The following is an 18136-nucleotide window of genomic DNA, read 5'->3' as shown; positions in this document are numbered from 1 at the left end:
AGAATCAGGGAATCCTGAAGGGAAGAACAGCCCGAGTAGACTCAAACTCCCAGCACTTCTGCACAGAATATTAGTGTTTTTATATACGAAAGGCTCAGTTTGCTGTTACCATCATGTTCGGGGGTTCAGATTCTTACTGTGAGTTAAGACTGTTCCCCATCCAGGGCCGGCTCCAGGCACCAGCCCACCAAGCATGTGCTTGGGGCGGCACCTGGAGGGGGGCGGCGCGGCGCTCCGGCCCGAGAGCGAGGCCGCGACTGGGCTCGCCGCCCTCCCCACGGCGCTCTGGCCGCCGGGGAGAGCGGAGTCCCGGCCAGGCTCGCCGCCCTCCCCCCGGCACTCTGGCTGCCGGGGAGAGCGGAGCCCCGGCCAGGCTCTCCGCCCTCCTCCCGGCGCTCCGGCCGCCAGTGGAGCCGCGGCGGGCTCGCCGCCCTCCCCCCGGCACTCCAGCCGGTCGGGGAGAGCGGGCCTGCGGCCAGGCTCGGCGCCCTCCCCTGCCGCGCTCCCCCCCGGGGGGGGGGGGAAGGGGGAGCGGCGGGAGGCTTTTTTGCCTGGGGCGGCAAAAAAGCCAGAGCCGGCCCTGTCCCCATCTACTGCCTGCACCTTCCAGCCAGACTCCTCTGGAAGAACTGCCCAGTGCAGAGTCCTCAGAACTGCTATCTGTGTAAGCATGTTCTAGCAAGATCACTAGGGTCACATTCTGAAGCCTCAGGGACCTGGGGATATGGCTGGTTGGCAATGTGGGAAGGAAAGGGAAGGGAGAATGGGAAAACTGACACATTTATAAACTATTGATTAGTTTTTCTCCTTTTGTCCCCTTTTCCAGTAATCCTAATACTCTTCAGTAGGAGCTCTTATTGTTTGTGTCTGGAGTGGTTTGTTATTAATTATTATTCTTAATTATTATTGTAGTGCGTAAGGGCCAGTTAAGAACAGGGAGCCATTGTGGTAGGCATTGTACAGACTTCTTAGACTGAGCACTGTGTTAGCTATCCAGTATATTGAACTTTTTCTCAGAGGCAAGCTGACATCCATTGTGTACATATCATGAAAGCTAGAGGCACCATCCAATGACACCACTAATTGATAACATCATATCCAATTGCCTGTGAATAAATGACATCGCTAACAAGGCCAGTTCAGCCAACCTGAGAACCTCAGATCCTCAGACACATGAGGAAGTGCTGCCTAGCGGAATATGGTTTATACATCTAATCAATCAACATTTGTAATGCATCAAATGAAAGAATTTAAGCTTCTGAAACTTTGGGTGTTTAATTCTATATGTAGTCTAAAAGTGTTTAATATCTGATGCTTACACTGCTAAGCTATGTCCTCGAGGGACATAAATTTTTATATCTTTAAATATTACATATAACAGATCCTGTGAGTGTAGTCACCACGACACATTTCAGATACATCATGTTTAATAAGCTGTATTTTATGGTGATCTGAAATCAGGCCAGTTTTGCATGTGACCCAAGAATTGTATAAATAATGTATGTGCCATATGTTTGAGCAAAGACTCTATAAACACAAGTGAAATATGTTTTTTCTCCCATTGGGTTTATGCTGCCTTTCTCCCATGCTAGAATCTCCTTAGCCAGTTCTTTATGGTAGCAGTTCTGAAGCCACCCCAGCAGAACATATAGTGTGTAGGGGGTGTAACCTCTTAGACCCAGCTGGTGGTAGTAATTAAAAGATTCATCAGTGGGCAGGTGCACACTGTAGGCCCTTGGAGGGCTAAGCATTTGTCTAGACCAGTGGTGGGCGAATGGGAATGGCGAACCGCAACCACTGGAAACTGTGGGGGGCCGTGCCTGTGGACGGTCAACGCCAGCAAGATGTCTCATGGCCCGCAATCAGATTACCCTGATGGGCCGCATGCGGCCCGCAGGCCGCAGGTTGCCCACCACTGGTCTAGACCTTTCTGCTGCATTTCATGCTATTAATCATTCTCTCACCTCCTAGACATCTTATTTCTGGGCTTTAGTTACATTCCTTACACCAACATTCCACACAAAGATGGACTACAAGCTATCAGGAACAGTATTCCCGATAATGTCACAGCAAACCTGATGGCTGAACTTTGTGACTTTGTTCTCACCCACAACTATTTCACATTTGGGGACAATATATACCTTCAAGTCAGCGGCACTGTTATGGGTACCCGCATGGCCCCACAGTATGCCAACATCTTTATGGCTTTCTTAAACCAATGCTCCCTTAGCTCTCGTCCCCTAACGCCCCTACTCTACTTGCGCTACATTGATGACATCTTCATCATCTGGACCCATGGAAAATAAGCCCTTGAGGAATTCCACCATGATTTCAACAATTTCCATCCCACCATCAACCTCAGCCTGGACCAATCCACATAAGCGGTCCATTTCCTGGACACTACAGTGCTAATAAGCGATGGTCACATAAACACCACCCTATACCGGAAACCTACCGACCACTATGCTTACCTACATGCCTCCAGCTTCCATCCAGGACACACCACACAATCCATTGTCTACAGCCAAGCTCTAAGATACAACTGCATTTGCTCCAATCCCTCAGACAGAGACAAACACCAACAAGATCTCTATCAAGCATTCTTAAAACTACAAGACCCTCCTGCTGAAGTGAAAAAACAGATTGACAGAGCCAGAAGAGTACCCAGAAGTCACCTACTACAGGACACGTCCAACAAAGAAAATGACAGAACGCCACTAGCCGTCACCTCCAGCCCCCAGCTAAAACCTCTCCAGTGCATCATCAAAGATCTACAACCTATCCTGAAAGACGATCCCTCACTCTCACAGATCTTGGGAGACAGACCAGTCCTCGCTTACAGACAGCCCCCCAACCTGAAGCAAATACTGACCAGCAACCACACACCAAACAACAAAAACACTAACCCAGGAACCTATCCTTGCAACAAAGCCCGATGCCAACTCTGTCCATATATCTATTCAAGTGACACCATCATAGGACCTAATCACATCAGCCACACCATCAGGGGCTCGTTCACCTGCACATCTACCAATGTGATATATGCCATCATGTGCCAGCAATGCCCCTCTGCCATGTACATTGGCCAAACCGGACAGTCTCTATGCAAAAGAATAAATGAACACAAATCTGACATCAGGAATCATAACATTCAAAAACCGGTAGGAGAACACTTCAACCTCTCTGGTCACTCAGTAACAGACTTAAAGGTGGCAATTTTGCAACAAAAAAGCTTCAAAAACAGACTCCAACGAGAAACTGCTGAACTAGAATTAATTTGCAAACTAGATACCATTAACTTGGGCTTGAATAGAGACTGGGAGTGGCTGGGTCATTACGCAAATTGAATCTATTTCCCCATGTTAAGTATCCTCACACCTTCTTGTCAACTGTCTGGAATGGGCCATATTGATTATCACTACAAAAGTTTTTTTCTCCTGCTGATAATAGCTCATCTTAATTAATTAGCGTCTTAGAATTGGTATGGCAACTTCCACCTTTTCATGTTCTCTGTGTGTATATATATCTTCTTACTATATGTTCCATTCTATGCATCTGATGAAGTGGGCTGTAGCCCACGAAAGCTTATGCTCAAATAAATTTGTTAGTCTCTAAGGTGCCACAAGTACTCCTGTTCATTCTCCTCCCTGTTTTTCTTCCTACCTTTCAGACTGTTCTTTCACTGTCTCTTCTGGGGTGTCCTACTCCCCATTCCCACTTTTGCTGTACACCGGGGTGGGGAAACTATGGCCCGGGGGCCGCATCCGGCCCTCCAGACATTTTAATCCGGCCCTCAAGCTCCCACCGGTGAGCGGGGTCCGGAGCTTGCCCCGTTCTGGCACTCCAGCCAGGGAGCAGGGTCAGGGGCTTGCCTCACTCCGCACAGCTCCCGGAAGCAGCAGCATGTCCCCCCTCCAGCTCCTATGTGTAGGGGCAGCTAGGGGACTTCGCACGCTGCCCCCAACCCAAGTGCCTGCAGACAGGACAGCGTGCAGAGCCACTTGGCCACGCCTCCATGTAGGAGCCGGAGGGGGGACATACTGCTGCCTCTGGGAGCTGCTTGAGGTAAGTGCTGCCCAGAGCCTGCACCCCTGCCCACCTCCTGCACCCCAATCCCCTGCCCCAGCCCTGATCCCCCTTCCACCCTCTGAACCCCTTGGTCCCAGCCTGGAGCACCCTTCTGCACCCCCAACCCCTCATCCCCATCCCCACCCGCACCCCCAGCTGGAGCCCTCACTCCCCCCTTCATCCCAACCCCCTGCCGCAGCCTGGAGCCCCCTCCCACACCCTGAACTCCTCATTTCTGGCCCCACCCCAGAGCCCGCACCCCCAGCCAGAGCCCACACCCCAACCCCCAATTTTGTGAGCATTCATGGCCCGCCATACTATTTCTATACCCAGATGTGGCCCTTGGGCCAAAAAGTTTGCCCACCCCTGCTGTACACCAAAGGCTACCTGTCCTTGGCCTTCTGCTTTTTACACTTTATTTTATACCTCTGGGCAATCTCACCCATTTATATGGCTTTAGCTATCATCTCTATAATGATTAATCACACCATCTCCCTCTCCATCTTTGATCAGCAGCCTCTTTCCATTCAATCCACTATCTTAGCCTGTCTCTCTGAAGTATCCTCATCAGCCAAAACCAAAAGCCATATCTTCTCTCCCAAGTGCTCTCCCTTTTCCTTCTTCTACATCACTGTTTTCAACACCTCCATCCTCTACTTGACTCAGGAGGTTATGTTTTACTTCTTCCTCTCCCTTGCTTGATTTAATGCATCTGATGCCGTTCCCAGAGGAACAGTGAGCTGATAACTCAGAATTGTATATGGTCTCCTTTATACCAGAGAGTAATAATAAATCACACGGTTAGCCTCTAGTCTCACAAATTTGATACAAATGTTGTAAAGGTGACTTTATACTGCATATATTAATTAATCTTGCTGTGAACAAATCTAAATACTACAATCCTTATAACATTACACTGCTATGCAGATGAGAAGTACTGGCAAACTAGTTTACACATTATTATCATTGGTCTTCTCATAACTATTTTTTGAGATTAACCACCAGTCTGACTCAGGCCCTGTCTACACTGGCAAGTTTGTGCGCACTAATTCCCGAGGTGTACACACTGCCAAGCCACTTAGTGCGTAGAAACTGCGCAAATGCAGTGCTCTAAAAAAATCACCTCGATGAGAGGTGTAAAGCTTTCTGCGCCAGGGCTACAGCGTTGTGGTGCCAGTGTAGACACCGTGGTGATTACAGTGCTCCTATTGGCCACTGCTCGTCATCCCGGACATGCATCATACTGTGATCCCACCACTCAGTGCTTGTTTTCTGAGCCCAAAAGTGACGTTCCACTGTGGTCAGCACCTCTGTGAATGCCACAAGCATTCTCGTGTCGTAGCTAGTATGCATGGCGAGATCAATGTCGCACTCCTCTTGCCTTTGTAGTTTAAGGAATAACTCCATTGCCACTCGTGATGTGTTGGTCAGAGCGAGCAGCATACCGGTCAACAGCTCGGGATCCATTCCTGCAGCCAGAAAGAGGCAGGGCAGGGTGCGCAGTACACAAACCGTTGAAAGATGGCACCAAATGTGGACAAAAGCACAGGGATTGCTGGGATGCGAAGCAATGCATCACGAGGCATTGGGACAGGACCCAGGATGCCCCGTGACCCCCTCCGCCTTCCCACAAGTCTTAGCAGCAAAAGAGAAAGAGGTGCTCTGTGGGATAGCTGCCCAGAGTGCACCGCTCCGAATACCGCTGCAAGTGCCGCAAGTGTGAACACGCTATTGCGCAGGCAGCTGTTAGTGTGAACACACAACAGCGGTTTTCCTTCGGCGCCCTCTGAGTGGCACTGTAACTGCCGGCGATGTAACTTTGCAAGTGTAGACGTGCCCTCAGAGTTGGCCCTGGTCTACACTACGGGGTTAGGTCGAATTTAGCTGTGTTAGGTCAATTTAAAAATGAATGTGTCCACACAACCAGGGAGTAGTGCTAAAATCGACTTTGCTGGGTCGAATTTGGGGTAGTGCGGACGCAAATCAACGGTATTGGCCTCCGGGAGCTATCCCAAAGTGCTCCACTGTGACCGCTCTGGACAGCACTTTGAACTCCGATGCACTAGCCAGGTACACAGGAAAAGCCCTGGGAACTTTTGAATTTCATTTCCTGTTTGGTCAGCGTGGCGAACTCAGCAGCACAGGTGACCATGCAGTCCCCCAGAATCGTAGAACATAGACTGTTTCTATGCTCCCGCTGTCATCTCTGTCTCTGAGGTTATCGCAGATTAGAAGGCGAAAAAAAATGCACTTGCGCTGACATGTTTTCCGAGCTCATGCAGTCCTCCCGCACTGATAGGACACAGCTTAATGCATTGAGGCATTCAGTGGCAGAGGCCAGGAAAGAATTAAGTGAGCGTGAAGAGCGGAGGCAGGACGCGATGCTGAGGCTAATGGGGGAGCAAACGGACATGATGAAGTGTCTGTTGGGGGAGCAAATGGACATGATGAAGCGTCTGTTGGAGCTGCAGGAAAACCAACAAGAGCACAGACCCCCACTTCATCCACTGTGTAACCGCCTACCCTACTCCCCATGTTCCATAGCCTCCTCACCCAGATGCTCAAGAACGCTGGGGGGATGGGGGGAGGCTCTGGGCACCCAGCCACTCCACTCCAGAGGATGGCCCAAGCAACAGAAGGCTGTCATTCAAACAGTTTGATTTTTAGTGTGGCTCCAATAAGCAATGTGGCCTTGTCCTTCCCTCCTCCCCAACCCCACCCAGGCTACCTTGTCCGTTATCTCTTTTTTTTTTTAATTAATAAAGAAAGAATGCATGGTTTCAAAACAATAATTACTTTATTTCGAAGGGGGGAGGGTGGTTGGTTTACAGGGAATTAAAATCAACAAAGGGGGCGGGTTTTCATCATGGAGAAACACACACAACTGTCACACCGAAGCCTGGCCAGTCATGAAACTGGTTTTCAAAGCCTCTCTGATGCGCAGTGCGCCTTGATGTGCTCTTCTACTCGCCCTGGTGTCTGGCGCGAAATGATTGTCTGCCGTTGCTTTCACGGAGGGAGGGGCGACTGACGACATGTACCCAAAACCACCTGCGACAACGTTTTTGCCCCATCAGGCATTGGGAGCTTAACCCAGTATTCCAATAGGTGGCAGAGACTGCGGGAACTGTGGGATAGCTACCCACAATGCACCACTCCGTAAGTCAATGCTAGCCACAGTAGTGAGGACGCACTCCGCTGACTTAATGTGCTTAGTGTGGGCATACGCAATCAACCATATAAAATCGATTTCTAAAAATTGACTTCTACAAAATTGACCTAATTTCGTAGTGTAGACATACCAGGCAATGTCTTCACAAGAAATGTTGCTGTGGTATGACTACAGCACTGCAGCTGCACTGCTGTCCTGCTTCAGTGTAGACACTCATTACAGCAACAGGAGGGGTTTTCCCAATGCTGTAGTTAATCCACTCCCCAAGGAGATGGTAGCTAGGTCGATGGAAGAATTCTTCCTTTGTCCCATTGCTGTCTACAGTGAGGGCTGACTTAACTATGTCACTCAGGTTGTGGATTTTTCTCAGCCTGAGTGATGTAGCTGTGTTGACCTGACTTTTGGTTTAGACCTGGCCTGACCTTTAGACCTGGTTATGGAGTCAAATCCAGTACAGGAACAATATTTTCTAAAGTACCTAAGTCCCGTTTTCAAAAGATATTTAGGCACTTAGGAGCCTAGGGCCCATTGATTTTCAATCAAAATGCTTTCCCGGAATGTGTGGATTTAAGCTAAATTTGTGATAAAAAATAAACTAATTTTGTCTGGATAATGTCAAAACATTTCATTTCAATAAGGTGAAAATGTTTCATCTTGTTTTGAATATATATATTTTGTATTATATTCTGATGTTTTGATTTGATCAGAATGAAATATCTTGATGGTTCTGACTTGACTTTTTTCTGGCATTTGTTCCATGGGAAATTTCAGATTTTTGTTTCAGTTTAGAATTAAAAAAAAAATTCAAAATGTCAGTTTCCATACAATGGAAATTCCATGGTCTAACTAGCTTTGGCCTATGTGGGTTGGGAGAGTTTAAGTCCAGTTCCCAGTGAGTAAGTGTGCAAATCACAAAAGCTACCAGCTCCTTTGGCATGATGATGTCACCTTGTTGGAAGTCTCAGAAGGGACATTAAGGATTGAACTGGCTATAGAAATGGAGCTTTCTACTGATCCCTAGAGACGACATGCTAACTGCCTCTAATGTTAGAACACTTTTATCATTTCCCCATTATGTCCCCCCTCCGTCTCACCCCCCCCCATCTCCCCTATTCTAATGTATTGCAATAGAATTAAAAAGCATCTGACTAGCTCCCCAGACATCCCTATTGCTGGATATGATAGTGGGAGTCTTCCACCAGGACAGGACTGAGAATTATTGATAGTGGTTAGCATGGGGAAGTGTGCCCAGCTGCTGCCCTGGCTCGATCTGTTCTGAGGGCTGCAGTCTCTAAGGTGGTCAATCCAGCCCTTTTCACTTGCATGAATTCCACTGAAACAATTTTGTGGGATTTTTTCTGATGGTTTATTTTAAAAGGGAATTGTATAACAGGGTTCAAAATGTGAAAAAGAAAATCAAAGTCCCAAAGAGAAGCTTCCTTCCCTCTTCTCTTTTATTACAACGGGCTCTTGAGACCATCTGAAAGGCATTTGCTTTTAGTCTATGTTTGGAGCGAACAATCTTTTTAGAGAAATGCACAAATAAAATTTAATCTCATTGGTGGATTTTGTAAGTGGAACCAAAGGATGAGCAAAGAGGCAAGATACGTTATTCTCCACAAATGATTTATTTTCACATTGCTACCATGTTGTTTGTCCCCCACCCCCAGGAATTGGGCCTTTGATGCACTTCTTTGTTCTTGTTCCTTGTGTTTTTGCTAGAATCCTAAATAATCCATGATGTGTGACATTCCATACAAATAGTTTGGACATTAATGAATGGGGGAGGGGAATGGGAGAACAGTGGAGTAGTCTGGAGCCCTTGGCTTGAGTCTTATTTGGATTGCAAATATAATCAGTCTGTTGATCTCAACTGAGCTAACATCTATCATAATTAACAAAAAATAAATAAATCAATACAAGCAGCCAGACTTTTCAGTCTTTGCTCAGGATTGGAATAGCAAGGATTGCTACAGGTCAGAAATAAGGTGCATCAACAGAGCTGTAGGAAGGGGGACCCAAGACTGGAATAACAGGGGGCTTTGTAGATTAGGAATGAGGTTCTTGTGGAGGATGGCAGGAGGGAGAACAAGACTGGAATAATTAGGGTTTTTGCTGTTCAGTTTTGTGGTACATTAGAAGAGCAGTATTCAGACAGGCAACAGACCTATCCCGGGGGTGCTACAAAGTCAAGACTCAGGCACCTTGGCTTTAAAGCCATTTCATAATGTATGTTTGATACACATGGAAAGGGTTTTGACACACCCTTCAAAGGATATTGCAAGATTTGTCCATTTACACAAGCTTTTGTATGATACGGGGCTTGAGTTGCTTTGGTAGTTTGAGGAGTGCTTTGAGCTTGGCTTTGTGCCATAATAGGTTCTGCTGCTATTTGTTTTGAAAGTGCTCAGTGTGGTTACAAAATGGGATAGGGACACGTTCTAAAGCAAGAGGAAAAATGAAGAAATACTGATAGGGATAGAGAGAACGCTACAAGATGGAGAAAAAAGGGGCCTGAAATCCAGAACTGGACTGTGAGGAGAACGAGACACATACTGGGGCAGTAGGATCTTTGTTCAGGTGCTGTCCTCTGTATGTGCGTGTGAGAGAGCGAGAGATTGATTTAATGCACTAAAGGCTACAATTCAGTCTGGGGGAGTTCTAGCGACTTGAGCATAACTCTTACTTTTTTAATATACTGTATCACCAAAGTCCCCCAAAGGATTTACTGCCACATAAATAATGCATAGCTAAGGGTACATTATTCCTGCTGTTATGGTAAAAGCTAAATCAGCATGGGCTAATCTCACGCTGTCTCTCTAAAACTAAGCAGTGTAATAATGTGGCTGGAATATTTATGGCATTCGGTTAGTGTGGTGCCACACTCAGTAAATTGAAAAAGCGTGCGAGGTGTGCTCTATTAATTACGGTAAACGTGCATCCTGAAGACTTGATTTCTAGGCGCTCGTTTTTCTGCTGATGTCTCTTAACATAATCACCACAGCGTGTGGGTGGCAACAGCACAGCAGTTTTGCTTTCCGATGCGACGTGTGATTGGTGTAATATGGTAATGTAGAGGAGGTGCTAGGTTTGGCTCTTTTATTATGGTAAGTGTGGATTGCACAAAGGGCCCCCGGCTGAGAGCGCTCCGTCTAGTCAGTTTCTGTCTCTGCAACTGACCAGCAAGATGTGAATTTGTCTCTGGCTGGCTGTGGAAATTATTTTTCACGTGGGGGTGGCGTTCGATAGACCACGCAGCCCCTCCGCCAACTCCAGGGAGACCATGCTCTAAGGCTGTAAGTTTGTGTTCGGTTTCAGTGCAATTACTTTTCTCTCTCTTCCCAATTGCTAGTCCAGCATTTCTCGGTCTCTCTCTGTGAAAATGTTTCTTTACTGCTCGCTAGTTTGAGCAGGTCTGGCTGGCCCCTGTTGCAGAAACTATTTTTAGGGGTTTCCCTGAGTCAGAACAAAAAAAGATACCACGATGCTGCACACAAACAGGTTACGTCTTGGGAAGGCACTGCACTGATGTCTCTTTGCTGCGCCGCTTGTGTTTCTTTGTACCTCCGGCTGGCTTGTTTTGTGTTGGTGGACGGAGGGATTTGCTAAGCCCCCTTCCCCGTTCCCAATATTTGCATTGACTTTGGAGATGGAAAGTTGTAAAGCAACTTAAATCTTTTCTGGTGTGGTTTTGTGTTAAGAGCCACTTCCTGCTCCTAGGTAACGAATAGCCTGGGGAACGTTGTAATGGTAAATGCCCTGAGATTTCTCACTTCATCTTTGTTTGGGGAAAAAAGCTGCACAATCTGCTTATTCCTCTCAAAGTATTGGTGTGAAATTCACGTGAGCGAATAAATATTGGTGCTCTGTGTGTGGAGGGATGTGTGTAGTAATGTATTGTTTTGGGGGTTGTATAGTAATCGTCATACAAGAGCATCAGAAAAGCACTTCCAGCTGTTTAACCTGGATGCACACGTGTGTTGTTGGGGGGGGGGGGGGGGGGGGTCTTTGCATTTTGATAGGTGACAGTGCTACATGTATCAGAAAAAGGGACATCCCTTCGTGGGTGAGGAAGCAGGTAATCTGCCTGTAATTGTAGGGGGGTTCCTTTGCTGCTAGTTATTGCGCTGCTTGTTACAGTAATGATGGCCTGTGTGTTTGTCTCAAGGAAACATCAGTGAAATGAGAGACAAGGCTGTGAACTATAGCATTACTTTGAGACTCCCCAGCTGCAGAATCTGAAAATCCAAATACACAGTTTATTTTGCCTCTCAAGTCTCTGTCTCAGTGCAAATCAGCAACTTCTCCTCTCCTCCTAGAGCCACTTCCAAATTTCCCAATGCAAACTTTGCAAAGGCATGTAGGAGAGGTTACCCTCTCTGGTCTCTGCCAAGGGTGAGTGGCTATGTGACCTTTCTGGACTCATGCTGCCACTTGCACACTTCATCCTGTAACACTTCCGCTCCAAACAGCTGCCACAGGGTAGACCTGCAGTGAACAAAAACAACTGTGGCTGGCAGTAATTATTTTCTGGGTTAGGAAGTAGAGCTCCTTGTGTCTGGAGAGATACAACTCCTCTGGTATCAATTGCACTTTTTTTGTTGACATATTTGCTCCCTGTGCATCTTACTCACTGCCTGCCTTTACAACAAAAAATATTAGTCCACTTACATTTGCTTCTCAGCGTTCATCCAGCTGTCGGAGAATGAACTGGATTTGGACACTGAGCTGACATTGTTGATTAGGACAATTTCACCTGCAGAACCCTTAATAGTGGCCTGATTTGACATCTGCATGAGCACAATGAAGGTATGCACCGTGCTTTACATAGGCAGCAAAGCCTGGTACCTGCCCCAATATGAACTGATCATGAGACAGGGTGCTGAAGAACATAACAGACAGAATGACTGGATAGAGGGAGAAAGGAACCACCTTATTCTGTGTGAGCCTTGCTTGGATGGCACAGTCGGTATCCTGTTAATTCCTAGGTGGTCAGCTCTTGGGTGCCAAGATTGTCTTCAGCTGGTGTTAACATGCAACACTGTGGAATTGGTGGAAAGAGGGAGGTGCAGGGTCCAAATAAGGAAGTGGCAGGTGACCACAGATGAGATGTAGGCTGTACAGAGCAGACATTTGAAATAAATGCAGTAGGGGATGTAGAACCAGTGGAGGGACTTGTATGAGGCTGGGGTCTGTGTGATCTAGTCACAGCTAATTTTGGCATTGGTATTTTGGATGCTCTGTAGTGGGAGAGCTAGGGGGTTGTTTGGGAGCCTGTGGAAAAGGAACCCATAGGACCGAGCAAGAGAGCAGCAGGGATGGATTTCAAAGCTGTTAAAGGAAGCAGCAGCAGAATATAGCAATGTGAGGGATGAGGAAAAGAGGGGAGTTGAGCCTGCCTGCCTGGAAGCAGGGAAAATTATGGGGATTATTTGTTACGCTGGAGGAGGTTGAAGTCCAAGGCAGAAAGAATGCAGCTAGATTTAAAGATCTTTCTAGGTGTTCATGTGGCCCCCATTGCCCTAGTGTAGGAACTCTTCACCAACACTAGCTCTGTCTTAGGCCTGGTCTACACTAACCCCCCAAGTTGAAGTAAGGTACGCAACTTCAGCTACGTGAATAACGTAGCTGAAGTCGACATACCTTACTTTGAACTTACCGCGGTTCAGACGCGGTCCACACGCGGCAGGCAGGCTCCCCCGTCGACTCCGCGGTACTCCTCTCGTTGAGCTGGAGTACCGCAGTCGACGGCGAGCACTTCCTGGTTCGATTTATCGCGTCCAGACCAGACGCGATAAATCGAACCCGGAAGTTCGATTTCCAGCCGCCGAACTAGCGGCTAAGTATAGACCAGCCCTTAGAAGGGTAAGTTGGGAGAGTTAGTGTTCGTGTTTAATGGCAGGCTAGGTGGGGTTTCCAATCAAGTTAAGGTTGCTTGACTTGGTGTGTGTGGGTTGTTTTGTTTTGTTTTTTTTGTTTTTAAAGTCTGGACAAGACCTCTGTCTCATTCTTCAGGTCCCTAGGATTATGTGCCCACATGTGTGGGTTCCCCCCACCCCTCCTGAAAAATTTCTCCCTATCTCAACAACAGGGAGTGCTAAGGTAGACATGGCTCCCATTGGTCTGCACCTATTAAATCACTGGGTCGTTTGTAACTGCACAGAGCAGGCCTCAAGGATATGGTGGTAAAAAAAGCTAGCAGCTGCCAATGCTTCCTCTACACTAGAACTACCACCAGTGCTGCTGGATGCTGAGACATTAGGGCATGTCTAAGCTGTAATTAAACCCGCAGTTGGCCTGTGCCAGCTTGTGGGGCTGTTTAATTGTGTAGATGTTTGGGCTGGAGCCCAGGCTCTAGGATCCTGTGAGGTGGGAGGGTCCCAGAGCTAAAGCTGTAGCCTGAGCCCAAGTGATTACATTGCAATTAAAGAGCCCCCAAGTCAGCTGGCATGGGTCAGCCATGGGTGTCTCACTGCAGTGTTGCTGTGCCATTCGTGCACATAAGGGGAGAGGCCATTCTTGCCTTCGTTCTAAAGAGACACCTAGGCAGTGGTTCAAGAAGTAACATTTAGTAGCTCAGCTAGAATCAGAGACTGCAACATAATAAAGTTCAAGATCTTCGTGTGAAGAAAGGTACCAAAAAAATTACCACTACGCTTTAGAAAGGGTGATTTTTCCCCAGAAAGAGGAAGCTTGTCAGAAAAGCCCTGAAGTCAAATGAAATTAAAATCCTTACTCGCTATGGAGGTGACTTAACCAACCAGAACAGGCTGAAAGCACGCATAAAAACTCTGTGCAGATACACTATATAAAATACACTCTCACAAATACTAAGTACTGACACCCTCCCTGCTCTGTAGAGCCCGGGGATCAGTAAGATGATTTTAATCAAAAGGAGTATAATGCAGTCACTTCCAAATCATGTCCCTGTTTTTATTCTCTCCGTGCTAGTCTGGGGCAGGGCTCCTCTTTCCTCACAGCACTTTCATGCAGACCTCTACTCTGGGAGGGTTGAGATTCTTTGGTAGGAAGGAAAGAGGATGTCTTTCATTCTGTCTCCAAAGAAACTTCATTCCATTCAGCAGCCCATGGCATGACCTGTTGACTGTAGGGATAGGAGCCTTCTGGGCAGAAGCGCCTTTCCACAGGCATGTTTGGGGCCACGTGCCTTTGGCCACATGGGAGATGGAACCCCACTAAAATATCTCCATCAGCTCAGCCAAAAAAGACAGATGAAACCCATAGCTCTGAGGTTTAGGTCCCATCCAAAGCAAAATCTCTTTCCATTGATTTCACTGAGCATTGGAGCAGGCCCTAGTGCACATTTTGTTCACTTTGGGCCAAATGCATTTTGTGCACTTCGAGCACCAGGAGCTCCCATTGAAGTGAATAAGAGTTTGAGGCAGTCAACCCTTACACCACCTCACTTTCTGAACATCATAAGATGAGGAAGGACTCTCCATTGCCATACCCAGCCCCTATGAAGAGTGTAGCACGAGTCGAGCATTTTATGGGGTGTTCCTCCCCACCCCAAAGCATTAGATTGCAAGCTCTTGGGAAGAGAGTCTGTGCCCCAATGTGTTTGTACAGCAGCTAACACATTAGGGTCCCAATCTCTGAATGGAGCCTCTGAAGTGCTAGAGGCAGGATACCACACTGTGCAGACCAATGACTGATAAGTTATGGAATGACGTGGACCATTGCTCTGAACTGGAATAGCAGGAATGATCCCAGACCAGTGAGACTGATATTTTGATAGCGTATTGCACATCTTTTGTGCCTGTATTTTTTTCCTTTGCTGTTGCATTTGTTTTAACTCTTTCCCTTTCACTGGAAGATACACACATGAACAAAAAATATTGTTTGGAGTTGTGTGTGGTGGTGGGGTTTTTTTGGGGGGGAGGCCTAAAACCAACAGGAAAGGTCTTGGCACTATGGGGATACTATTTATAGAAAGCAGATATTATTTTCACATTTCAAATATAGTAGCATAAAAACAAATCTTTGGAAAGAGACACTTGGAGGCTTGTGTCTCTGGAGCAGATAAAAATGGCCCTAGGAGAGGACCAGAGATACAAGCTGCTGATAAATGGAATCTTGTAACTTCTTTTGTAAGTTAAGCTTTTTCCTTGGTTCCTAGATGCCGAACTAACTAGGGATCCCCAGGCCATCAGAGTTGTCTCTTAGCACTATGGGTGAAGTTATCTGTAAAGATTAAAAACCAAGCTGGAACTTCAGGGCTTTATCTTTCACACATTCAGCAACATTAGTAGTAATTTTGTCTCTGGTGCCTTCTACTTTGAGATCTCAAAGAGCTTTATAAAGACAGACTAATTGTGTCTCAGCCCCTCTGTGCAGCCAGTTAGTGTTGTTCCCATTTTATAGATTGGGAGAGTGAGGCACAGGAAGTCACTTCCCATCACTGGAGGACACAGAGGGTCAGGATAAGAACTTGATAGTCCCAACTCTGAAATCTCTGCTTCAAATCACTAGACCAAACTCTGTTTCATAATGGAGATGCATTTCTCTTTCCCATTCTCCATGCGACCAGTCATGACACCTGTGTGTTCCAGTCACATGAATCATTAACTTTCTCCTTGGGGAAATATCCATAACATGGAACTGCCTACTTAGTCAAATTCCTGGATAGACATGACTGACTAATCCATCCATAAGCTAGGGATGGGTCAGGGTTATTCCCATTTTAAAGGGGTAAACCAAGGAAGAAAGGCAAAGTGACTTTCCCAAGGCCTCCTGAGTCCCAACCCTCTGCTCACTGTGCCAGAACATGCTGTCTGGTCTCCTCTTTTTTTTCATGTTGCTGTGGGGTAGAAGCTTGGTGACATCCGCCATCAAGAGAAGGGGAAAGGGCCAGCTTCACAGCAAGGGCTGCAGAGAGATCAGGAAAAGAGTGTTTGTGGTGAATTGTATATCCACTGGCAGCCTTGGATGGTCTGGGAAAGGTGCAAATAGTTTCTTCTACAAAGACCAGGTTGTATAGGTAGGGGGGGGGGGATGAACTTTGGCTCCTGAATTTACTGGGCCAAGCTCAGAAAGGAGACTGGGACACCCATCATCACTATGGGCTTCATTGAATGGCCCTGGGATTTTAATCTGGACTATAGATTTCTCTCAGTCTCGTATGTCTGAGTTAACTGATCCTAAAATTGAGCAACAGTTCTATGTTCTGTGGTGGGGTCGGTGACTATGTGACTGCATGCAGCTGTGCACACAGGTGTGTCCCTTTGGACTTGCTAACAGCAGCCTGATTGAGGGGTTATGCATTTAAGAGGGAGATTAGAATGCAGCCTCCTTCTGTTACTTAACACCATAGAGAAATCCCTCTTCCTGTTTTAAATATAAACCACATGCAAGGTATCTTGAATTGTGACATACGCAGCTGCAAGGGGAAAGCCAGACAGGGACAGCAGTCTGGCCCAGTGCCTGCTACGGGCACAGGGCTTGCAGCCATGCCATTTCAGGTTGTAATCCTGTCTGCCCTTAGAGTCAGCAGTATGAGGCTAGCTCAGTAGCTGAATAAGAGGCCTACAAAGAAAACCCTCAGATCTTGAGAAATTATGTTGGTGACTCAGCAGCTGGTACATTTGCCTCTGACTGAGAGCTCTGTCAAGGAACCACTGTAGCACTAAGGGGCATAGTGTTGCTAGAGGTGCCATCTTGTATATGAAATAATAATCCTAGGCCTTGACTATTTACTGTCACTAAAAGATCCCCTTGTGCTTTGTTTGATTATAGGGAGTGGGTATATTTTTTGACTCAGATCTTCATGCTTCTCAAAATCCATCTGCAGATTCAGTTGGATACACTATTCATTTGGGGTCACATTCAGCTCTGCCCCAGACTTCCAGGATAACCTTAGGACAGTCACTTATACCCTCAGATGAGGAACTGAGGCACAATGTGAATATTTAAAAAGGGTGAATGGGATGACCTAGATAATCCTAGGCCTGTCAGCCTGACATCAGTCCCTGGCAAGATAATGAAGAGGCTGATATGGGACTCACTTTATTAAAGAATTGAAGGTAAATGCCAGTCAAAACAGGCTTATGGAAAACAGATCCTGTCGAATGTAATCTCAGAAAAAATAAAAAAATTTGGTTGATAAAGGTGGTAGTGTAGATGTTAGACTTCTGTAAGGTGTTTGACTTTATACCATACAACATTTTGATTAAAAATAAGTGATATAAAATTAACATGGCACATAAGTGGATTAAAAGCTGACTGATAGGTCTCAATGTAATTGTATACAGGGACTCATCCAGCAGATGTATTTCTAGTGGGGTTCCGTAGGGATTGGTTTTTGGCTCTATGCTCTTTAATGCTGAACCACATGGAAGAAAGCAATCACTAAAATTTGCAGCTGATGCAAAAATTGGGGGAGTGGTGAATGATGAGGACAGGTCACAGATACAGAGCACTGTGGCTCATTTACTTGTGCCCAGTTTACCAAGCAAGTTACATTTTAATATGGCTAAATGTGTACTTCTAGGAACAAAGAATGTAGACCATACTTATACAATGGGGGACTCTATCCTGGGAAGCAGTGACTCTAGAAAAGATTTGGGAGTGCTGGTGGAGAATCAGTTGAATGTGAGCACCCAGTGAGACACTGGTCAAAAGGGCTGATGTGATCCTTGGATGCATAAATGGAGGTTATTTTACCTTTGTATTTGGCACTGGTGCAACTGCTGCTGGAATACTGTGTCCAGTTCTATTACCAATATTCTTCTTGAATTGTGGACAAATTGGAGAGGGCTCAGAGGAGAACCATGGGAATGATTAGTGGATAGGAAAACATGCCTTTTAGTGATGAGCAAAATAGATGGAGCTCTTTGAGCCTAACAGAGAAGGTTAAGAGGTCACTTGATTAGTCTC

General features: G+C 46.5%; 1 protein-coding gene across 1 annotated transcript in view; it reads left to right on the top strand.

Annotated features, from left to right (window-relative positions):
- Positions 1-10334: 10334 nt before the first annotated feature.
- The window catches only part of TP53I11 (tumor protein p53 inducible protein 11), a 42699-nt gene continuing 34897 nt past the window's right edge, over positions 10335-18136 (top strand). Inside the window, exon 1 of the mRNA XM_024214597.3 lies at positions 10335-10536. The gene's annotated coding sequence lies outside the window, so the exon portion shown is untranslated. The remainder of the gene's footprint in view (positions 10537-18136) is intronic.

Source organism: Terrapene carolina, unplaced genomic scaffold (assembly GCF_002925995.2).
Source record: "Terrapene carolina triunguis isolate 2854851 unplaced genomic scaffold, T_m_triunguis-2.0 Scaffold96, whole genome shotgun sequence".
In the NCBI taxonomy this organism is placed as follows: Eukaryota; Metazoa; Chordata; order Testudines; family Emydidae; genus Terrapene; species Terrapene triunguis.
Note: the sequence above shows the minus strand (reverse complement) of the source record. Positions and strands in the feature narration are given on the sequence as shown.